The 26,574-nt window shown below is 30.6% G+C and overlaps 1 protein-coding gene across 1 annotated transcript in view; it reads left to right on the forward strand.

The window, feature by feature from the left end:
* Window positions 1–492: 492 nt before the first annotated feature.
* LOC116777955 (TWiK family of potassium channels protein 12-like) overlaps window positions 493–26,574 on the forward strand; it is a 64,367-nt gene continuing 38,285 nt past the window's right edge. Inside the window, exon 1 of the mRNA XM_032671775.2 lies at window positions 493–598. The gene's annotated coding sequence lies outside the window, so the exon portion shown is untranslated. The remainder of the gene's footprint in view (window positions 599–26,574) is intronic.

Consider the following 26,574-nt stretch of genomic DNA (forward strand, 5'->3'; position numbering starts at 1 on the left):
GTCGAATATAAGTTTTTACACGAAAATTCAACAGCGTGCGAGCTTTTTGGCTGTATTGATTTTTGGGAGATTTTAAATTGAAATTTAATTTATTTCCATAGTAAAATATACGTGCTGCTTGCCTGTAGTTCGTTGTAAAACTCAAGCGATTTTCTGTGAAAATAAGAGAATTTCCCTTTTTATAGGATAAATAATTCATTAACATTTATTATGTTGATGTGAAAATGAACATCTCTTAATAAGTTTGGTCCTCATGAGTGTGTTGGCTCGATTATATCAACCCGTTGCGATTTGGACACAAACGAAACGCTTTTCTTACATTTCATTTTTCCTCTTATTTGTTATTTAGTTTCTTCAACTGTTTTTTTCTTGTTCGTAATATATACTAAAATAATATCTATATTTCAATTTCAGGAAAAAAGGTCCGTCCGTGTTGTTTTAACTTCATCCATGAAAGCGGACAATATTATATAACAGCCAAGAACGAGTCCCCCAACGATTCATTAAAACATCACTTATGAAAACAACCTTAATTATAATAAAAATGGGTTAAACTAGGACATTTTATCTCCTGTTCGCCGCGGCCACGTTGACTAAGGTTAGTTAATCAGCGATTGCGAATGTTTTTCAAATAAAATGTTACTCGGCTTAAAGTAAGAGTAACTTTTCAACAAGCTCATGATACTTTCTCAACAAGTCTTTATATTTTGTTTTTAATATTCAGAGTCATTATAAATTCTAATAAACATGTAAGACTGTGACATAAGACATGACTGTGAAGCCTCGCTATTTTATTAGATCAATATTGAAAACAATATATTTTTTATATATTAAAACTGTTAACTTAACTAAATGCAGGTTTGACCTGAATGTTGGACATCTAAATCAAAATATAAACTACATTTACCCGCTAGAAAACATTTTATTCCCTCTATTTTAATTAACCTGTGCGTAATAAGCCTGTTCCATGTAAGCCGCAGTAGTAAACCTGTGAATGCAAAATTTTGCTTTGTTAATGAGTAATTTTGTTCCCATGAAACTTTAAATGAAATAATGATATACTTATAAATAAATTTCTATTTTCACTGAATACTCAAATATTAATTTAATTATTTTGTTTGCAATACTTATTACATATTTTGAAATATGTACGTATATTTTGTTGTTGCGTATAAAATCTTTGAACTATCCCAAATTTATTGACTGATATTAATAACACTGTAAACTTCAATAAATAGGAGATAAATACGATATCCTCTATAGTAAATGAAGAGTACCTCTTTTTAATGAAAGGGGAAATAGTAGATTAATTGATACAAACTTGCTATACTAAATGCAAATATAATAAATCTCAAATATTATTTAAGTGCGTAATCAATGTATTGCATGTTAAATTACGTTTAAGGAAAGCAACAAATATTATTAGTGGGACTTTCATGGCCTATTACCAGTTATATTTTAAACAACGTCGCATACCAGGCAGTGTGTGTCATATCTTTTATCTTCATTACAGAAGACGAGTCACGTATCGCTATTTTTAGAGGGTGCAGCAATATTGTTACTTTGAATAGATAGGGTTGTTGGTTGATTTTACAAATAAAATTTTCATATTCAAATTTTTCAATACAGCTTTGTGACTTAATTTTATGTCCAACTCTCTATTGTAAGGCAATATAATGTTTTTTATTCATTTGCAATTGCTTTCACACTCCCTCAAAAGTTATACTTAAAATTGTTAGATGAACATTGACGGAAAATTAATTTCTATAAAATTATAACTGAAATAATACTGTCTACCATAATTAAGATATAGAACTTTTGATATTAAAATTTTTTTTTGGGCTTGTCTTAAATAGTACAATTTTCTAAAAGTTTAGTTACACTTTCAAAATATTTCGACGAGGACAAACTCAATTGAAACATAAAAAAGAAATCTAAAATTGAATGGCTAAACAAAATTTACACTTAACACATTACATCCGGTTGACGTAATTAGCTTCCCAGATTTTCGCTAAAATTCGGACGAGGAAAATACGAAAATTAAGTGCGAGAATGTGTAAAGATTCTTTTTGATATCTGTTTATACTTTTACAACGAAATATGTCTTATACATTGAAATAAATTATTTAATATATTGTTCTCAACGACATAAAATTTTGACCTAGTTTGAATTTTTATGCCGGTCTAAAATTGTTTCAATGACGTCGCTTAATCTCTTCTTTACGATGTAATACGCAATGCTTTGTATTCTAACATTTTATAACAGTTATATGATCTTATAAACAAGCTTTATTACCTAAAAGATTTTATATTAGACCCCTCACAGTATAAACTCTCATTTATAACGTATTACAAACATTTTTAAATAACAACGAAGCAGAGCGTTTTCACATACTTACAGATAGAAAGCTGAACAGCATTGACTTTGCTTTCTTTTTTTTCTAAATACTATTACAATTATTCTTATCTCGTAAGAAATAATTTCAATGTAAAGAAACTTAAAATGAATGTCCTTTTTGTGACTATCAAATATCAATTGCACGATCAAATTATGCAGCTTATATGAAAGCCGCAGAACTAAAGTCATGACAACTTCATGAGAATTCCATTCATTTGTGGATAGTAGATATTTAACTTTAAATTCATCGCTGACTGATAGCACATTTGCATTCTATTAACATGCAATTTGTAAGTTCAGCGGTTTCACTGACGATCACTTATGCAATTCAGTTTGTATTGTTTAATAGTATATAATAAAAAGGATAACAATAATATGCATATCAAAATTATATTGTATACTTTTGTTGGTTTTGTATTTATACGTTGATTCACCAATTACCCATTTTTTTATTATTATTTTACGCTTAAAATTTTAATATATATATATATTGTTTCAACTCCTATAAGAATAAAACATAAAAAAAAATTTGACTAATACGAAATAATAACTACTATATAATTAAAAAACTTTTAGAGAAACTCTAAGAAATCAATGTTTAAAAGCGTTGTTAATAGCAAAACTATAAGCCATGTAACACTACATTTCCTCGTTCATGTCGACAAAAGAAAATATTATTTCCATCATATTTGGCAAACAATTTGAAATGGGCCTTTCATTCTGCTTATATCGTCTGAATGTCGATAGCGAAGCGTTCCAAGCTATTGCGCGGATTATATTGGTCTAAAACGAGCTTACGTTCGCTCTAGAGGTTATAAAGGAACACTAAACAATAATCATACTTAAGTTATCACTTAGTTTCTTTCAAAATATTTAAGGAATTATTGGGATTATAATAATAATTTGTTATTACTCTCACTAAAAATATAAAATAATAAAAACTAGTTCCAACATATTAATGTCACTTATCAGGAACATGAACATAGATTCCTTTAGTTATAAGGAGATTGAATTAATTCCTTCAGACTCAAGTTATAATCATAATGAGATCTAAGACTTTCGGATTACTGTGAAACTAATCACATCTAGTCTGCCCGTGAACACGGTTGCTGCAAAGGAACCGAAACATCGGGAGTATGTAGTTTAAAAAAAAATAATTAACGCGTAGTAATCCGGAAATATTAGTTTCATTTAGTAATAATGACAGGAGACAGGAATAAATAATATTACTAAATAATAGTACTTAATGTTATCCTATTATAATTGCTATTTTTTTGTATTTACGTACAAAAACATTCCAGTAAGCACAGTTATTACAAGTAGTTTAAAAATAACTTTGTTGTAAGTCGTGATTATGATAGCTAGCGGCGCTAAAGCTATAACGGGAAACCGTACAAATGATTGAGAATATTTATTTTACTATCAGTATCAATATGAGAGTTATTTTTTTAAATTTATTGGGACAAAAGTTATCTAAGTATAAGCTTGGAGATTTTTAAAAAGTTTTAATGAATGAGGCAATTAGCTGTGTAAAATCTGGCGATAAAAATAACAATAATAATTCGGAAGACTTAGATATATAAACCTCGTAAAACACCAATATGGGTGTTAACATAAAATCAATTCTAAAGCAAGGTGACGTGTTCGGCACTTACATTAAGCTGGCGTGATGATACCTATTAAAATTAACCTTTAGAGCGTTTATGATGTTTTGAAACACGACACTTTTGTATATAGAAAATAATATTTAAACAAAGAACATAAATAGAAAATCAAGAATTTCCATCGAATGGTATCTCCAGTAGAAATATTATACCTATCAAACAATAGAAAATCAGAAGCAGAATCCATAATTTATTAACAAATTAATTAATTATAAACAAAATATACTCTCAGTAATATTTTAGATATCAATTTGTTATAAGAATTTATTATCACACCAAACATATTTTTGCAATGAATATTTAAAATATATTAATGATCCAATATAAACAAGTGAAATACATACAATGACAGTTTAATTGTTCTTTGTTAAAACTTTTATATGATATGATTTTTGAGTTATTGTCGATTCGAAATTAATCGAGTGCGATTATTACCAAGCGCTGAGCAATATCAAATAAATTAAACTTTGTGGATAACCAAACTATGGTTCATTTAAAAGGTGATCAATATTTCATCTGCGACGTATTCGGTACGTACTCATAAGTCTACCGTTTGTCATACCATCAATAAAATTTTGATTTAACACTGAATTTCAATCCATTTTAGTAGGCATCGTTGATTAAATACACTGCTACCGTTTTAATAACAATAAAATAAAAAATGAGATCATTTATATCACAGTAAAACAGACGGCAATATATTCTATTGTGTTAAACTACAATGCACAGCCATTTCACCTGAAACACAATGTTTTTTTTACTTTTGAAATAACTTACCTGTCACGTCGTTGCGATAGATGCTCACATTTTTCAGTACACCCTGTATAACAGCTTTTATGCTTCGTTAGAAAACAACTTGTGAACATTTTTATTTTTCGATTGATGTTTTTTTTGATTATGTGTGTTAGAAGTCACGATATATAATTATAATAAGAAATCCTAAACTTTTTAATTTTTACTTTTCACAGTCGTGGTATAAGAATATTATAAGAAAATATCATTATATAAATCTTAAATATATCATGAGGATGAAGCTTGATTAGAACTGTTTTATTTTTAGATTATTTTTAACTGGCTCCTCAGGAAATTCTCCGCATGCATCCTAAAACAAAAAAAATAAATTCTTACACAACATTTTGACTTCCAAACCTAAGTGTTTATCAAGTCTATATTATATTGCTTCTTTGAAGTGGTTTTACCTTTTTACAGTCATGACGCTTTGCAAAGACGCCCTTTAAATATTTTTTTTTATCAATGATTAAAGACGGACTAAAGTTAGCCTAAAGATGACCTCAAAACCTGATGACTGAAAGTACACACACGTCACTTGGGCTATCTGCCATTGGATGGTAATTAATTGTCCATTTGCGGCTTCCACTCAAGTCTAGTTCCACACACCATTGACTAAGACCTACTCTGAGGATTCATATATTTTTGGGCCTTTTTATAGGCGAACTTCATGATTAGGACTAATATCTAATCATTAAATTTTTCTCTAACTCCAACTAATCCATTCATATAAAACTAATATTTATTCGAATTGACTACGGGAATTTTTATTATTTTAAAAACTACATAATCCCCACAAGAGATGCCGGGATCATGACATCATACCTACATGTGTCAAACTATCACCTAAAAAAGACATCAAACACAGCGGAAGGATACTCCACCAGGCAAGTCAACAGTTACCTTGTCATCTTAATAGACAACATGGGTCAGATGCACTGCAGTAGGATTGTGTAGTTTTTAAAATAATAAAAATTAGTTTCGAAAAAATGTTAGTTTTATTTCAATGAATCGCGAAAGTCTTAGATCTCATTATGTTTCATTCCTTTTATACCCTGATTATATGAAAGTCTACAGCGCAAATAGTTGTACACCTAGCCAAAAGCCATGGATGAAGCCGCATTTTATTTTTATTTTGAAATGCTGTGAATTACGTATTGTTAAATTGTTTTATGTCTTTTCTTCATTAAAACAAAATAAACTTATAATTCATGAATGTAAAATGCTTGAAACGTATGGTTTAAATTTTAGGTAGAGGGTTGTAAATAGAGCGTACAGGAGTAGGAAAAACATAACTCACATTCCACAAAAATAAATATAGTTCTCAATTTTTTTTTTGTCAAAGAAAAAACATTTGTACAAGAGCGATTTTTTTTTCAACGAGCGAACAATGAAATCTTAATAAACAGAATGATAAAATATAGCAAATTAGTAATTGCTTACAAGTTCATTAAAACTTAAATTACAGATACTTAATATTTACTAACAATTATCAAAAAATATACGATTTTCCTAAGAATTTTAATAATGTGCATATAACATACGGCTTTAAAAATGTTATAAATTTCTTACAAGATCCCTTAATCGGTCGGTCAATATGGGGAAGAGCAAAGTTAGTATATTTTTATAAAAAGGTACTATAGGAAAACTAAAAGTGCAATTCAAACTTCACATTAGACTTCTCGTTCAACTAACTAAATCAAACTAAATGGTTGTCAAAACGAGAGCACGGCGTCTTCGGGTCGTAACGTTCCGTTTTAAATTTAATCGTTAAACTTTTCAGCTTAATGCAGTTCCTTGTTAACGGCAGCTGCGGCTGTTAATATGGAGAGTTTATCTTTATTTGTTACAACTTCGCTCCAAGTAGGGTTATGAGAAATCATGTGCAGCACTGAGTTCAAATGAAAAATTAATGTCAATTCCAAAGGATATATGTAATGAACCTTAATCGTATTTTTTGTTTATATATTTATTACAGTAATTGTTATTATTTCAATTTTGAAAATATATGTCCATGTCAGCGGAAAATACCATTGATATACGGGAATGAATAAAGATTATAAATATTAAGTGATTATAAAATAAAATATAACATTTATAATAATTAAAATAATTGTGTATAAAACTTTCTTGAGAATATCTTATTATTATTATTTTTTTATGAGAAAGGTGGCAAACGAGCAGACGGCCTACTTTATGGTCAGTAGTGACCGTCGCCCATAGACATCCGCAACATAGATGTTGCGGATGCGTTGCAAACCTTGATGGTTGAGGATAAGGAAGGGGTGGGAATAAGAAAATGGCACGAAAGGGTGGAAACAGGTAAAGGACAACCGACTCTCTTACTTATCGTACGAAACTCAGCCACTAAAGGCTACTTCACGCCGATCTTCTGTGAGAGGGTGATACTTCCCCGGTCAAGCCAGCCCATGTTCGAGCTGTAGTAACTTGACCACAGCAAGGCTCTACCACCTTAAAAAAAATTATTTAGATATTTAATTAAACTTTACATCTTAATCATCTTTAAAATCCTGTTACATTTTAAAAACAAGTTGTTTATGCAAAACATTTTAAAAGGTGTAAATGGAAAAATGCATTAAGAATATAATCTTTTAAAACCCTCTCCACTTTTTTTTCCTTTTTTCCTATTAATAAGTTTTTCATTCTCTTTTCGTAACATGTTTTTTATAACATTGGATTTATGTTACATATTTCTTATTTATTACTATAATACTCTTTAACTACATATTATCTTATATGCCCATACAACGTGCAAACTGCATTGCTCTTGAGCAAAGTACATTGTAATAAAATATGTAACACTTTTTCTTAGAACAAAAATAATGTTTGCCATAAATCTTTGCGGGGCTTAATTACGTTGAGATGGACTTTAATGCAGAAAACTAAGGAGCGGTCCAGAAACAGCTATGTTGGAACAGAAGTAACTTCAAAATATATGCAGTACCTTTATATGTACCTACATATAGTAGGATTGTATGAAAGTTGTTTCGGTGGATTTTCAAACAAAAAAAATAATAATAGCAAAACTTTACGTCAAGATCATTCCTCGATTTTAAAGACAAGATTCATTTAAGATCATTAATAAATAAAAATGAAATTTTCACTCTGTTTAAAACTACGGAAACAACTAGCAGGCAATATAATATTAGACAGTTTAGATTCGTTCATAATATTATGTACATTTTAATCTAATTTTTTTTTCTCAAATATCTCTCCTGTTTTTAATCTTTTTGAATTGAAGTTACTCATTTTGATTTTCATTATTGCGGATCTATTACTCAAATAATAGGATTTTCCTTGAAACTTCGCAAATCGTTTGATGACTGATTTACTTAATTTCATTCCTGAAGTCAAAAGGGTCCCCTAATTTTAACTTGTATAGTGTTGTGCCTTTATAAAGAGGATCAGAGATTAATGATGCTTTTCGGAGGCCTGTTATAAAGCTACCCTAGACGGCAATCTTAATTCCACAGAAAGATATAAAACCGACCTTATGCTGATATAAGTTTCTTTCTATAATATAAACTTAAAAATATATATAAGTAAAATCCCAGATTGTATAGTCGAAATTATAATTCAAAAACACACCTACAAAATGCGTTCAAGTAGATTTTTATGTAATATTGAAAATTCTTATTCATCATCATCAGCCTATTGGTGGAAACAAAGGCCTATTCTCACATGGTGAAAGTTAGAGCATTAATCACCACGCTTACTCAAAGCGGATTGGCGATTTCAAACTTTTAATTTGAAATTATAAGTTCAAGTTTCCCCACGATTTTTTCCTTCACCGCCTGTCAGTGGTGTCTATATATTCTTAAAAAGTATATATGACTCGGAAAAAATAACATTGGTACTTGCCAGGTTTCGATATTAAAGAGCACTATTTTCTTTACAATAACACTTTGCATTAGTTTATACAGTATATAACAACTCCAATGGAAATTTTAGTCCTTTCCTTTTTATCAATGTCGCATTCTAAGTCAGTGACAACATCAGTCGCTTACTTATATTGAGTCCAAAAAACGTTTGTATAAACATCAATTACGGAAATGCCCGCCAATTGTTTTGACACGGGTTAACACAGACGCATTTTTTCTTGTTCACTACAGACATTTGAGCTCAGGTTAGTTAATCAGGCGGTGGAATGCTCGGTTGTTACATATTTATATAAAATAGTAAATATACCTGGAACTCTTCGCCAAGTTTGTTTAATGCTACAAAGTTTTATAATCTTTATCTTTTAAACACTTACTTTGTATAATAGTCATATAATAAACATAATGTTCTCCTATAATCCATTTCATCATAACAATATGATAAATATGAAAATTTTCAATCAATTTGTTTGTTCTTAGTTCCTAGATGCAAATTATAACATAATATATTATCATAAACATTTTCATTGCTTTTTTTACCGATAAAATGTAACAAATTTTTTGTGAAATTTTTATTCGTATCTCATTAAATTTCAAATTGGATGTATCAATCCAACAAGTACTACAAATACGTTTTATATAAATTGTGTTTAAGTTAAACGAATGATGTTTGTATGTGTTGAAAGGAAACTTTGCGGGTGTCAATTTTAAATAATTGATTATTTTTCGGTTAGCGTAAACTTTAGACCCAAGTTTACGTATGTTGATTTATTCATCAAACGTGGTCAGGAGACCAAAATTGACAGCCAATTTGACCATAACAGGCCATTGCGAAATATTAATTATTTGCGAATGTTTGTAATGTGATATAATTTTTTGATATAATTAATTACACTTGTATAAAGTAAATAGAAATCCTCATGAACAAAAATACTAATATAAGTGTAAAAGAAATTTCACAGATTATATATTAATAACTACGCACGCTGTGGTAAACATAAAATTTTGGGTAAACAATTCTTTAGTAGATTCACAATTGTTTATATTTTTTATGTCCTACTTTAGAACTAAAGTTATTGAGATTGAATTTAATTTAACATTCGTAAATTTTCAAGACCTGGGTGTAAAAAACTCACAGTCCAGAGTCGAATAAGTTTTTCATGACGGCCATTTTGAGTAACATTAGCGAATCAGTCCCCTGCGAATGTTTGAATTCTTTATTGTATAAATACAAAAATAGTAAAAACAAATATATCCATTAACCAAATGCATAGTAAGATATAAAAAGTAGAAAAATAATAAATTCGCTATTCTGTATGAGTAAATATATTTTGAAATTCTCACGAGTTTAGTTTGTTATATGTTAGTATATAAACAGGTAATTAAACTGAAGTACGGAATTAGAAGAGCAATCTTTACTTTAAAATTATTTAAGCGGTAAAATTTGTTTCACTTGTTTAACGTGTCTAAAATTGATTACACGATGTTGATTAAGATAACAAATCGATTAGGTACCATTTATAATAATTGTTACGGATGTAGTGAACAGAAACTATGAACAAGTTTTGTTGTTTTAACAAATGCTCTTTCTTGTAACCTTATTAGAAGATGTATATAAAAATTTTTTTTTTTTTTGGTGTCGGTTTGGAAAATCCTTATGGAGCCCCGCCGCCCTCGGGGAAGGGTGAAGGGGACTGTCAGACTCTTACTGACTAAAAACCAACCTGTGTTCCTCATGTACCCATATGTCAAAGGGGCGGGTATCGCCAAAGCATTCGTCGCCACCCCCCCGACAAGTATTGACCCACCAGATGATCAGGTGGGCCCCGTCAGCCACTCTGCGGCCGTCACCCGGCCACAGGACTCAACTATCGAAGCCGCCTCGAAGCCTGCAACTGTTCGGACGACACGATGCCCCGAATCTGCCGTCTACAGGCCGCGCTCTACGGTGGCCGGAATTCGACCACCCTTCGGCGTCCAATGCGTCTGCTGCGGAAGGGGAGAGAGAAGGCAGCCTCTCTTTCTCTTTCCGCTACCTCCTTTGCGAGCATCACAGCCTCGCAAAAGGTGGCGACCGCACACCACCCTGACTCGCTCCCTACCATAGCAGACACTACAGTCGGAAGCGAGAGATTTCCCGCATCACCTATAGCCGCGACCAAGTCACGGCGCTGCTCGGCCCAAGCTGGGCACTCCGCCAACGTATGCAGCGCCGTATCATTGCGGCCGTCACCACAATGGTGGCACTGGGACGTCTGCTCCCGGCCTATGCGACAAAGGTACTTCCCGAAACATCCGTGTCCGGTAAGTACCTGCGTCAGCCGGAAGCTGAGGGCGCCGTGGCTCCTATTGAGCCACTCCTCAATGTGTATAAAAATTAGATAACCTTAATTAAGAGGCAATAATTCTTCTACTCTGCAATTTTTTCTAAGATATTTTTTTAGTTTTAACTTAAATTATTCAATTGGCGTTTCAAATTTTATGTGACGATAATTACTTAATTAATCATAACAAATTTACAACTTTTTATTCTACGAGTCAGAAAAACACTCTCTGAATATTATAAATAACTTTGCAAAGATCTTAAAGTGAGCTGTGTTACCAACATCATTCGACACAAACATCACGCATGACTGATGAATAGGGAAGTTGGAACCAGTTCCTCCATTAGTTAAAAACCCATACATGATCACTATCTACAGTCAATATTATTTTATAATACATATCTATATTAGAAGGCACATACGTGGCAAAAAAAGCAATATTGTATAATAATTTTTGCTTTTCTTGCATTTTTACCAATACATAAGATTTAGAAGTGCAAACTCATTTGGCTCCCTCAATTTTTATTGGTTATAGCAACCACAATCAATAAGTTATTATGTCGTTTTTTTGTCAAAAAAATCACATTAAATCATAGAGATTGTTAGAGAAATGTCTAATTAGCCAAGTTGGAAGCAACGCTTAACAAAAAAAGTATTCCCATGATACTAAATTGATTATTTAAAATAGCGCATGAATTTGCTCGTTAAATATAATTATGACCTTTTTATTATTATGATAGAAGGTATGTAACATTCATGACTTATTATTCTTCAAAATTATCCAAAAAGCATTATCTGAATGTTAAAAATATATAAACGTCCTTATTGTTAAAGAAGTATGTTCAGTAAAATTTTGTATTTTGACGACAGTGGGTATTTAACATGAGATAACATTTAATGTGTAGATATTATAATGTTTGTGGTTGCTTAAATCTCTGGTAATGTAACATTCCCTGAAATACGCTTATGTAACATGACGGTCATTGTATTTCCTCTCCCACAGATAACTAAAATTTACAAAACATTGTTCCACACTCAGTATTTTACAACTTTCACTCTTTGCTTTGCAGAAAAAATAATTACATCAATTACATTTTATAAAATAAATAAAATTTACATATTTCCACTGGGATTATGAAAAGCTTACTGTTGTTTTAATAAAATTTAAGCCATTTCAAATTGTTTTATAAACCGCTATTTCTTATTATGGCCTTAGTTTGCTTCAAAAAAAGTATAATTTTAATCTAGCGGTCACCTTCATATAAAATACTCCACTTCGGATTTGGGCACCACATACATACGTAACTTGTGAAAAAAATAAGTTCTAAAAGAAACTCACTTCTGAACCACCCTCTAACATAAGAAAGAAAAAAAAATGTTTTCCATTTTCATTCGATCATAAGAAGATATAGAGTAAATTTCCAAGACAATTTTTATATAAAATATACTTCATAGAAATATTACTTAAATCAACCCTCTGTTTTCAGAATGTTACTGTTTGTGAGTAAATCCCACGGCTAATAAATTGCCGTAGGCGAGGCGTTTGAAATATTTCCCATCTGATTTTTCGACTGGGCGTTAATATTGCGTTTGTACTCTGGAGAAAGGAGGCTGATGATCGATAGCCAGACCGACCACAACATGATTTATACGAACCTGATATAGAGTGATTATACGGTTGACTTCACGCGGATTTATAGTTTGTGATATTTGAGTTATGTGAACCATTTCGTTAATAGTTTTTTTTCTTGTTATTTTTCTCAAATTGTCATATATTAAGAACCTTTTATATGCTTAGGTTATGAACGCACAAGTATATTTTTCATTCGTTTCATGGTTCTGGTTGCGGTAATTTTTCGGACGCCCAATCGATTTGCAACTAAGTTTAACATATTAAGTAATAAGTATTGATGATATTCTATTACCGTACATTTCTTTTTTGTATGGCTGTATGTATGTACCTATGTAACGGAATCTTTCAGTTTTATTTTCACCGGTTTTCTAGAAGTCTGAATAATCTGAAACTTTGCATACGTATCACGGACCGATGACAATGCATTTGACTACATTTCATATCTTTCCTCTCACAGATAGTTGCCGCAAGAATGATAGTAACATTCAATATCAAGCATCCCACGCTTTTTTTTTCTCTGAATCAAATTATTCTGTTACACCTAAAATTATATTATAATTTTATTTTGAGGTGATTAACTATGAAAGATTGTTTGATTTTCTACTACTGTAATATAATTTCTGTGTAATTGAAAATTATTTTCTATTTTTTAGTTCGGTTAGCTATAAAAGCGTTTTTTTTTTTAAACTATTGTTTATTAAATGTCATATTAAGTTGTTGTTTTTTGGAACTCCAATTTTCAATGATAGAAATGGTCTTTTAGGTGAAAATACAAATGAAACATATCAGACATCACGAACTAGAATCATCATCAGCCTATCGGAGCCCACTGCTGAGCAAAGGCCTCTTCTTACATGGAGAAGGTCAAACTAGAATACGGTTTTCTATTTAAACGTCTTTTATCAAACAAAAGATAGACATGAGAAATAATGATTTTATAGTAAAAAACCCCTAACATATTTAAGTATATTTTATTCAACGTATCATTGAAATGTATCCACATTCCGAACAAAATAATACGTAAAGGAGCCACAGATAGTGAAAATATTATTTACCTTTTTATCTAATGGAATTCAATCTCCACTGAGACGTTTGACTTTGATACTAAGATTTAAATATAACAATCATCAAGAACCTGATTCTTCCAATTGAATATAAATTTTATGTTCTATCCTATCTTTTATAAGATACTTCTCTTTTACAAACATGTTTTGTTCGAAAACATTGCGACATCAGACGAACCTTAGATTCTCCTTCCGCTTATTTATAATGAATATTAATTATTATAACTCATTAATCATGAACAGCTATGAACGGCCATTTTAACTACGGAAGCCTTTTCATAAGATTGCATTTGTTACTGGTCCATGAACATTGTTAAAATATACTTCATTTTCTGTAATCCCATTTATAATGTGTCTTTATAGCAAAAGAAATAAGAAAGTTTCTTTTTACATATAGATCTCGTTACTATGCTTACTATAAGACCACATATTTTTTATAGCCGTAGTCGATAAAAAACAATGCTACCATTTACAACCTAATAAGTCCGAAAATAATTCTAAACAAACATTGCTTGGGTAGCAACTCAGCGGTCCAAACAAAATCCTATTATGCAAATATCTAGAAGCCGATTATATTGATCGCGACGATATTGGCATTTGATTTTCAAACAAATACCGCCTTCTGTTTTTAAGCGAGGTAACAATGAATGCCAAGTTTTGTATTTTTGTTTCAATCTTTTTGTTTTTCTGTACTTTAGTTTTTATTTAAATATCTGAAATATTTTATTAATTTAATGTTTATTACAATGAGACTGAAGACAAAAAAAATTCTGTCCAGTAAAAACTAATGGCAATGATTTCATTTAGTTAATATGTAGTTCAATAAAAGTTTTTTTAAATACCAGCAGTACCAGAAAAGTTTTTTAAGGCACTTAAGCAACGACCTTTATGGATTTAACACAAAATTCTATAAAGTCAACATACGATTATGAAGATTGAGAATAATTATTGTTTACTTATACATTTTTAAATTCTATGAACTGACTAGTATTTAAAATCAAAGTTAAATATAGAGGCTATTAGGTCTCCATAAAAATAAGTGTTTTTATTTTAGACATCACTGTGACGCGAATAGTTTTAACAAGAAAGAAAAGTTACCTTTCTTGTTTAAAAAGGAACCAAAACTTAAAATTACGTCGAGTTTAAGATAAAAGACAACCAGAGTTAACTTCAAACTAACATTTATTATTCTAAGGTTACAATTTCCTCTTTCCGCCGTCGGGTATAAGGGTTAACTTTCGCTTGTGTGGTCTTCAATGGTTTGGAACGCATAGCGGTTCCTATAAAGGTTAGCTTTTACGTTTCTCAAGACAGAATGCAAGAGGAGTCAGGTTTAAATAATAAGGAAATATCAACACTTCATTTATCCTAATTTATATTTATGTATCTATTGACTTAAAGTGTGGTCGTCAAAGAAAAGTATCTGAAGCTATCTTATAGGTCTTGCATTACTTAGATGGTGTTTTCAATTCTACTTTGGAATTTGTTGTTTTGCACGTAACTTTAGGTATTTAGATTTCTTTATATTATTAGCTATATGCAGTAAATTAGATTCTAAAACAATATAAAAGTAAACCTCCAGCTAAAAAAACTCATAAACATTTAGATCAGCTCTAATAAATAATGTTTATACCATTTATATGTGCAATTATATACAGCTGATACAGGACAAGAATTAATAATCCACTACACAGTCAAGACTTCCACAATACTATATCTGGTAGTGAAATTGATGAAGATAATAAGTCTATATTATGAACTAAAAAGCAAATCAATCCACTTCTAAAAGTATGTATTATAAAATGATGACAATATTCAAATATACTTATCAGTGACAATTTCAAAGGTTACCCTCCAATTTTAATTAGTTTTCATTTGTTTTTAATTTTAATTTTGTTTTATTTAAATCTCTCGTTTTCCAGAACGTATGATGAATTTAAATTTATAAGGATCATTTATCTCTATTTCTTTAAACTAATATCAAGATTAGTTATAGTTATACATTATAAAATAATGCTGGAACTTTAAAATGTTAAGCTGAGTATTTAAGTTACTCATCTACAATATATTCAGTGATTAAGAAATTTTTCGAAATTTAAAAGCATTCCCAAAAAGGTAAACATAATAATGTTCTTACCTTCTTATTTATTGTATATAATAGTCATCCAAAAAAAATCTTTCGTTACTTCTCAAATCCTCAGAAAAATATAATGAAAATACGTAATGCTACGCTGAGTCCTAACTAAGCTCACCGTTATATATTCTCATGAAATAGGCTTCATACCGATATTACAAATGCTAAAGTTAGTATGGAAGGATTGATGCGTGTATTGTTGTTCATCACTCTATATTGCAAAAATACTCAAAATGTAAATTAAATTTTATACCAATAATTCTCATATTTCAAACCAACATATAGGTCATAACTTATTCCGAACTCCCGTGTAGTTCTCAGAGGAATGAGGCATATACCTTTATGAATTTCAGCTCGTATTTCGTATTTTCTTGTGGGATAGACATAGTTTGCTTAGATGCACATTTATTCTTCACAGAACTAAACTCATAAGACGGCGCGGACAAAGTCCTTTCGAATATAATAATAAAATAAGTAAGTCACACATAACATTGAAAAGTCACACGTTAGTAAAGGAAGCAACAAAAGATTTACGATTTTACTCAAATTCATTTCCCATCCTATAAAAGACATTGAACTCCGCCCTTTTTGTCGGTCGTGACATGCGTTTTAGACGAGAAAAGTTTTTATTGTCCGCCATTCATCGCACAAAGCTCAAGTACATTTATCCGTGCTAAACATTTCCTTTTTCAATTAATATTAAAACAACTACAATTTGTATACAGCTTGTAAACATAATGTGCAAACAAAAAATTGTTAGACGAAATCAAAATTAAGATATGAATTAGAATTAAGACAATTTTGTTTACCATTTAATTAGTTAGAAAACACCATTGTCTTTATATCCTTTTTAATTAATGCAATATATTCATATACGTTCTTTCCATAAAGCGCGAACTAAAATAAGGAAAATGGAAATATCATCATAGAGCACTAAAAACAAGGGCATTTACAAAAAAAGCTTAATTAAAAAACTCTCAAATATTTATGAAATTCGGGTAAAAGTATGCGTGATTTTGAACATCCCAAAACTTTGATGCTGTATCACCATTTAATAAAGAAAATAGAATGCAAGCAACACTCAAATTAAGCGCAGGTAAAATTCAATTTGAAATCGCTTGCATAGTTTTCGAGTTTCGTCAGTATTCCAACTCAACAGTGTCTAAATAACGAATAAACATATGCTTTTTAATGCCAAATTCTTATTTGAATAGAAAAACAGGATGCCGTTACAAAATTATATTTTAAATACATTATATTATGCTGTCGGAGTATTGGAACTTTTATATCCAATTTTCTTTTCGACTACAAATAAAATTACATTTTTATTTGTATTAAATAAAAATCTTTTTATGGCAGCTGATTACCTATCATTGTGGCAATATTAATTTCCTCAAGCTATATATGTAAGTAGACATGTTATATTATCGGATAAGTAATCCTTTTCGATAGAACTCAAGTAGTCTCTCCAATCCTTTTAATAGGCTTATAATTTTATAACCTTTTTGCCTTAGTAATAAAAGCAACGCAGCAAAAGCTGCAGCGAATAAAATGAGACTATTACTAGTCTTAAGCTTCTTAAGGTGGTTCGTAATAGGCTTAAGACTAGACTGTCTGCATTTTTTTAATCGTTTTATGTAAAAGTACAAAATCATAGAAGTTTAAGTGGAATTGGATATACTTCAAAATGATTATTTATTTTTCAAACATAAAACTTATAGTAGCAGGTAGAGGTAAAAAAATATTACGTTTTACGTGCATAATTTTGAATTTGGAATTGCAAATCCCTTTAAAGTCTCTTCCGACTTAAGAGTGGTGAGAATCGTGCTGAATTCTAGAGGAAAGTGATTTAGTCCAAAAGGGTTTCTGAAATTAATTTAACTTTGGTTAAATTTTTTCATTAGTTATTACAAACTTTTCCTCTGACAACTTCGTTGATATTGGTTTTCTGAGTGTGATATTAAGTTATTAAGTGATATTAAGTTTTAAATTATTTATTCCTTCATTCAAGGTACTAGAAAGAGTAATAGTAAAAGGTTTATTTAAAAAAAAACGTCGATATATTTCAATATATTATTTTGTTCATTAGAATTGTTGGGTATTCATTGAAATTGAAAATTTAGCGTCATTATTTGCTTACACAACGATTGACCATTTTTCTATTCCTAAATTATTAACGCCTGGGTTAGTTATTAGAGAATACAACGAGATTTTGCCTGTTGCTGATGTGGTTAAGTTAATCGTCCCGTCAATAAAAAAAAATGAGCAACCTCTACTAAAAATTTTATAATTTTTTAGTTCACTTAACTTTCAGCTTTCATTTAAGTAACTTGGTTAAGTTTTCATTATGCTCGTGAGGAGTATTAATTACATCACTCAGTCTAATGCCATTTTGTCTCCGTACCAAAGTACTCGAATTAAGTTGATCTGAAATGTGGATTCTTTAATACAAAATGAATTATAACCAAATGTATTGTTAAAATTGCTATCATTAGTTTTTTGTTATATTGATCGTAAATCATTTATATTTATTTATCTTTTATAATTTCGGCAAACATAGCGGACGGAAACATTTAAAGTCGTTTAGTATAAGGCAGTGGTTCTATAGAACGCGAACTGGGTTACTAAGTTGATTAAACTGGTAACCTAACCCTATCGTTCGTTACCTGGTACCTTAATTTAGTTAACGTATTGCTGTCTAAATTAAATAGCGACTAAGGTTTTGGTTGACTGAGACAAATCAGTCAGTTTGTACTAACTCCATGTTTGTTTTTGAAAGTTTTAACTTAAATGTATTTACTTCTCTAGGAGATTCATTAGAGACTTGTTATAATAACTTAAGTTATATAATTTCAACAAAATACATGATATCGTTAATGAGATATTTTAATTAAAGTAACAAACAACTTTTATTTGTATGCAGAAATGTTTTATACAAGTCAAAATAATTTAATCACTTCTGCTGTTTATTATTTTTCCAGAGCACCAAGAGAGTATACTCGTAAACGAACTGTTAAATTCTATTTTTAGGTACAGTTGAGAGACAAAGTGTTTATTTAAATTAATTTTTAATTCAATAAAACTCGTCTTAACCGTATGTATGTATATTTAACAAACGCAAAATTATCTCCTAATCTTAATTGTAAAATACCACAACATATTGTCTCAAGTTCATCGGATTTTAGAGCAAACATTTGGTCATGAACCTTTTTTAACAAAATCTTTCCCCCGAATGATGTTGGTACTATTGAAGCTGAAATGAAGCTCTATTAAGGTAATAGCATTTCCAAACAGTTACTTAGACAAAATCCACGTCTTTGGATGAGTTTATTTAGCCTCCATCCATTGCCCTTTCACTTGAATTTTATTTTTATATGTTATGTTAATGTAAATAATAAATATATTCAGTTGTTTTTTTCAAATATAAGCGATATAAAATCATTTGGCACATTTCTTAACACCCTCATGAAAATAATTACAAGAGCATCTGAGGTAACATAGGACATAAAAGATAATTCTAACAATATAATTACAAATTTATTTTACCAGTACTCTGTACACGTTTAAGGGCTTGTCCTTGCTAATAACTGCGTACTTCGATAACCATTTGCTCCAAAATCACGTACCCTAAAAATGATAATGTATATTTATATTAATTTTCTTATCACAACATCTGCTCATTGTGCCCCGGCCTCCCTGTAGCCCTGTAAGATCAGAGTTAACGAGTGATATTCTGGCCCGTTCACCCAAGCTTTAGTTGATTAAAACACGGCAATATTAAGATCGTTGCTTAAGATTCTGAATTTGTATTTTGCATAATGAAAAATTAAATCATAGTCTCTATGTTATTTATAAATATGTATGAAATTTTTGTATTCGAGACATGCATATTGTATATTGCATGTTACAGATGTTGTTGTAGTATTGTAAGGTAACTTGATTATTTATTCTTAAAATGTTTATGTATTTAAAAAGAATTTCATAAAAAGCTACTAATTTGATATAAAAATATACCATAACATTTATTATCAGTATCGTTTTTATTTTCTCGAAATAAATAACAAACCGCATTCTTTATTGTCAAATCAATCTCAGTCTTTATTATAATAGGTGGACTAGAAACAGTAAGTTAAGTTTAATGGCTCTGGGTTCTTGGAGTTCAGCTATAATTCCTAAACTTTTAAGACTATGGTTTAAACTTATTCCAACGGGTAAGTATCTGTCCATAAATTAACATTTCAGGTATTATTGGCAATTTTCGCGCTGTATTATCTAAAATATATTTTTTCTTAATTTTCCTAAAAAGATCTTGAGCCATCCATCATCTTCAAAAAGTACTTCCGTAATGTGTTTTTTTATGAAGCTTTCAGTAAAGTGACTAATGGGTAGAAGCGTGCTATAAACTATATTATCCTCAGTGGATTAAAATTTAAAAAAGGAGACAAATTCTTTTTTTTTTTTTAATAATAATACAAAAGCAAAAATTTTTACATAAATTTTTTCCTTAAAATCCTTAGAACAAGATATATTTTACATTAATCAGATTGATTTTAGCGTTGTTATATACAATATCGTTTATTTCTGGAATAAGAAAGAGAAGCAAAACAAAAGTATCTCAAGTATTGTTTGCGCATTCTCAAAAAGTTTCAACGTGTGGCGTTTACTTTGTACATATTTTAAATGCACGGTCCTTTGCAGCATCAACCCTTTAGATTTGCATTAATAAAACATTAGAATTCAGAATCGCATAATTAAGTTTCATAGAGTAGCAGTTACGTGAATTTTCGCTAGTCGACTGTAGGTTGAATTACAGTCTGAAGTGGGATACAGATGGTGTTGCTTATATTAAGATTATTAACAAAGATTTTACAGGTATTTTGCCCTTTGTTAAAACCCTAATAATCTTAATGAGGGTTGTTTCAAAAATTATTTACGATCTTGTTTTGTTTTAATGCTTTTAAGTCGTTTAAAATAAAGGGACTTGAAAACTGATTAACTTAAATTTTAAATATTAATAACTTTTGTTACAAACTGTTTACAAGCCGCTTTATTTAACATTTTATTTATTCGCGTATAAAATAAGTTTTATGGCAAATTACTAAAAAAATACAAACTGTAACTCCGTGATATAGTATTATTTAAGTGGCTTTTCTGATTTACTACACAACTCGTACTAATGATCGTCAAGATTTTTATAATTTTTTAGAAAAAAAATCACAATATTGTGATGAATAATCATCATATATTTTTTCCTTTCAGTGTTTGGATATTTTAATTGGGACTAAGGAATTTTCATCTGTTATAAAATAACTTTCTGTTAGTTTATTTAGGTTATTGATATTTGGTCAAGAGAATATCCTTCATATATTTATTTAAATGTAGTAAATTTGACTCCGTGTGTTTTTAAATTTTATTTCAATTGCAATATAATTATAGAACATAACTTTATATTTCGAATTTTAGTGTACTATTAGATAATATGGTTTTATCTGCAACTTAGCTGACGATAAATGAGAAAAAATAGCTTCAATTTTCATATTTTTTCTGATAATATATATGTAGGTCCTTACTAACCCTGACAAATATATTGAATATGAAATCCTACTTAGTTGAAAAGTATTGATATGATTAGAATAATACTAACAAACTAACTTTCACATATATAAAATAAGATTAATGCATTACATAATATGCACATAAATATAGGGTTTTCCATTAAGGGCGCTTAATCTTTGAAATGCAAAAAAAAATACATGTAGGAAAGATATTTGCGAAATTTTTTTTTTATTTGGAAGGTCTATCGACCTCATTATGTATGGAATATGACATCATTCAAATGACCGCCACGGCTTCGGTTGGTGGCGCGCACACGAAAGGTCCAATTTTCGATGACTCTGGCGCACAAATCGGGCTGTATTTGATCGATGGCGTGGCGTATGTTGACTTTGAGGGCATCGGTGGTTTGCGGCTTGTTGGCATAGACCTGCGACTTAAGAAAACCCCACAAGAAAAAGTCCAGCGGGGTCAAATCGCACGATCTCGGTGGCCAGTTCACGTCGCCTCCGCGCGAGATGACCATGTCCAGAAATTGCTCGTGCAGAACTTCCATCGTAGCGTGTGCTGTGTGGCACGTAGCGCCGTCCTGTTGAAACCACATGTTGTCCAGATCCATATTCTCGATTTCAGGCCAAAAGAAGTTGGTTATCATCGACCGGTATCGCTCACCATTGACGATGACGGCCACACCATTATCGTTTTCGAAAAAATACGGACCAATCACACCTCCGGCCCAAAATCCGCACCAAACAGTCACTTTCTGCGGGTGCATTGCCACTTGGTGAACCTCGTGTGGATTGGTCTCGTCCCAAATACGGCAATTTTGCTTGTTGACATAGCCATTCATCCAAAAATGCGCCTCGTCGCTGAAGATGATTTTTTTGCCAAAATCGGCTTCAACTTCCAACTGCTCTAATGCCCAGTCAGCGAACACACGGCGCTGTCTATGGTCATTAACCTTGAGCTCTTGGGTCAGCTGGATCTTGTACGGGTGCAGGCTCAAGTCACAACGCAAAATTCGCCAAGTTGTCGTCTGCGAATGGCCGAGTTCCTGTGCGCGACGCGGAATTGACTGCCGCGGGTTTTCGGGGACACTGTCGCGCACAGCGGCGATATTCTCGGCAGATCTCGCGTTACGTTGACGCACGGGAACCGGCTGATTGTTAACTGACCCGGTTGACTCGAATTTGTCCACCAATCGACGGATAGTCGACTCGGCAGGACGATCATCGCGACCGTAAAACGGGCGAAGTGCGCGGAACGTTGCTCGAACTGAAGACCCATTTTCATAAAACAATTTTATGATTTGCACGTGCTGCTCGACACTGTAACCTGCCATGGTAGTTTGGGAGGACGGAATGAATATAACACACTGCATTTGACAGCTGTCACTCAAACAACATGGCCGCAATCAGCTGTCAAAGTTCAAGCGTCCCTATTGGAAAACCCCATAATTTGTATCCTTGATATAAATCATTGGCAAGAAAAGTACAAGGCTTCTTGAAATATAAAATATTAAGTGCATTGAAATATTCTAAATAATATAATCTTCTGGGAATAGACAAACTGGAATTCTAAAACAAACTTGGATTATTGGGCCTGATTTAAATTTCTCATTGTCTTCCTAAAGCCAAATTAACAATTTATAACAATTGTTCTAAAGAATCAAATCCAAAGTGTAATATAGCGGATTAATGTGCAATAAAATTTAATATCCACGCTTTTAAACCAATATTCCATGCATAAATAAACTTGAAGAACATTTACTAGGCGCGTTTAAAAGATAAATTGCCATTTAAAAGTAATGAATTAGAGCTGTTTAGATCGGAACGAAATCAGATATCTATTAGCAATTAAATGGATTATTTTCAATAACCTTGATAGTAAGAAAAAGGGTAGGTACGGTTATACAGTTTATTATATTTAATTACTCTTGTGGATTTATTTTTTTAAGCTAATTGATCGAGAGTAATCAGCCAATAACTTGTGGAAGTTATATCCTTCGAATAAACACGCTTAGACAACTTTCAAACTAATTAATATTAGGTTAGAGTAACTATTTACTTATTAGGGGAGAAAGTTTTTGAGAGCTATTTAATCTCTCACTTCCAGACATACTAAATAAGTTACTTCGAAAAAAGATTTCCTGTTTGTGCGGGAAAAAAGCTGTGTGGGTTAAAAATGGACTTTGGGGAACAGATGAAATCGTTGATTAATAATTAATTTGAGGTAGCCGAGAAAGAAACTGAAAGAATACAAATAATACTTCAGTTACGGAGATATAAATAAATATGGCTAACATTTATCAAGGTCTTAAAATTTAGTAATTATATACTAAAAGTCTTCATGTACAATGTGTCATTGTAGTCATATTATTTATTCGACGATGATAAAATTATGATTAACTTTTTATATGAAGGGTATTCAATACTACCCTCACATTCAACTGTGATGATACCTGGCTTTAACGTTTTGTTTATTGTGAAATTTCTTGTACCAATATAATTACCGTTTTGTGTGAATTTATTCAAAGAAAAACCTTTTACAATTCTGGTATCTTATACATCGTTGATTTACCTCTTGAATGTTTAAATGGCCTGATATTATTTAGAGAATTATGATTTTGTTTGATCTAAAAATGTATTTCCTGTTCATTAAACGGTACATTTAATTTAATATAGATTCTAATTTATCAGATATATTATTAGATTTTTGATGTTTTTTTTTAAATATAATATAACATAAACGCTCTAATAAACATTCAGCGAAAGCAACGTTGCTTGTGCTGTCAAGGTCTTTAAGACGTACTAGACAGTTAGTGGTATTCAACATTGTTGCCTGCTTTTGAAAGTGATTTCACGTCTTTCGTATTATGTAAGCATATTATAAAATTTGAGGGTGTAATGAAACAATAAATTCCGCATTATATATTATGTACGAAGCGTACATTGTACTAATAAATATCTATAGAAACTTACTTAATGTTTATATCGGTATTTATAATAATGTTGTTTTGTGTACATTACGTAATATGATAAAATATTACGTAATGTACACAAAACAACATTATTATAAATACCGCTTTGATATAATTGAATGATACATTAGCTCTATTAATTAACAAAACCACGTCCTTATGACAACGATCGGTCAATTCAAATTCTACTGTATGATTTATTATATAGGCATTTTAAATATGCATGTCAACTAATTGATTAATTAAAATTATTAAAAAAGAATGAGCTACAAAATGGTTAAACAATATTTAACATCACGATTCTAACCAAATTGTTAATTGGTATATTTAAAAATAGGTTTTAATATACTTTAAAATTGTACGTTGAAAATGTCATACAAGTTAAAACAAGTTTGAAGGGTTCATCTGAATATATTATGAGTCTATGATTCTTTATTTACAAATCAATAAAAGTGATTTTCGACGCTTAAGTTAAACAAAACCTTACACATTCATTGTTATTAAATCGTTAAGTCACTGCAATCGTGAAACACTAAATCGTGGAACCATGCGTTATAAATTCCTTACGTCATCTTGGAAATGCGCTGACGTTCTTATACACTGGTTCAACCAAACACATTAAGAACCGCGGTTAGGAAAATGATTTCAAATCGGAAAAACCGCAACGAAATCGGTTGATACGTCACAGAGCTTCGTTTCCACAGACAGATACACACACACGTGGACATCGTCGTCGAACTTATAACACCCCTCTTTTTGCATTGGAAGATAAACACAATACTTTCTCATATTTTATTCTAGAAACAAAATTAATATTTAAATTCCTTTTTCGCTGACACCCCTGAAAGTTACATTTGTCATTCTATGAAAAAGCCATCGTTAACGTTATTGACGGGTATGACTCACAAATAACCTTAATAACTTTTATTTATGGTCGCTTTTACGGTTATTTATCGTTTTTTAAAATATTCCAGTTTTGTTAAATCTGATCTAAAAATAATTCTTTATATTTCGTTCCGAGTGAATTATTAGAATATATGTAATTTCATTATAATAAATTACATTCAATCTTCAATAAGTGATTTCTTAACATTTTATATCGTTTCTATGGAACTGATAATAAATTGTATAGGAAAATTAAATGTTCACGGGTGGCTTCACATTTTATATAATCTGTAATAAATTTTTATTATTCTAAATAAATAATTGGAGTTTAAAATAATATTATCATTATTGTATTATAGGATTAGTGTTGTGGAACTATTATTATTTTCTTTTTCCGATTCAAGACATAAAACCTATAATTCTTTACGATATTATACTCCAGGGACTACTTGTAACATCTGTTTATCAAACTTGGCCATTACAGATTTATCACCCATTACTCTAACTTTATCTAAAGTTCTGTTTGAGAAGGCTATTGCTAATATAGTTTTATTAATATTAATAGTATTATAATATCATATTTGATAAGACTTTTAGACATTATCAATTGTTTCATATAATTGTATGATAAAATTTTAAACGATAAAAAACTATTGTCCTTTCACTACGTACTGCTTAATATAAATATTTTGAATGTTTCGTTTAGATGCTTTATTATATTTCAGCCTTTATACGATTATCATCATCGTCACAGATGAGGAATTCAGTGAAAATAGCTATTAGTGAGTGTAATTAAGTACGGGTAATAACAGAAAACACGCTCGCAGCACGACAAATAATCCCTGTTATTTACGGCACTGAATGGCTTTTAATCAAAGTTTTGTTTTTTACATGAAAAGAAGAATGGGGACGTTGAGTACAAAGAGTAGGTTATTTAAAAAAATCAAGCTCTCAACTCAAAAAAATTATTTCTGTGAATGTTATGACAAAGCAAACGGATTAATAGAATATCCGTGTCTTTACGGCTAATTTATGAATATATGCATGCTTTGATTACTATAAGAATGTCAAAAAATATTATTACATATTGCTTTTATTCGTCCTGTTACAAATATTTGTTAGTAAATAGATTCTCACGATGGTTGCCCACTAAATGTTCTTCTTAGAAATATCAAATACAATCCGCAGATAACATAAATTATTTTGCTACAAGATCAAATGTTCTTTGAAATATAAACAAGAAGTTGTATT

Source organism: Danaus plexippus, chromosome Z (assembly GCF_018135715.1).
Source record: "Danaus plexippus chromosome Z, MEX_DaPlex, whole genome shotgun sequence".
Lineage (NCBI taxonomy): Eukaryota > Metazoa > Arthropoda > Insecta > Lepidoptera > Nymphalidae > Danaus > Danaus plexippus.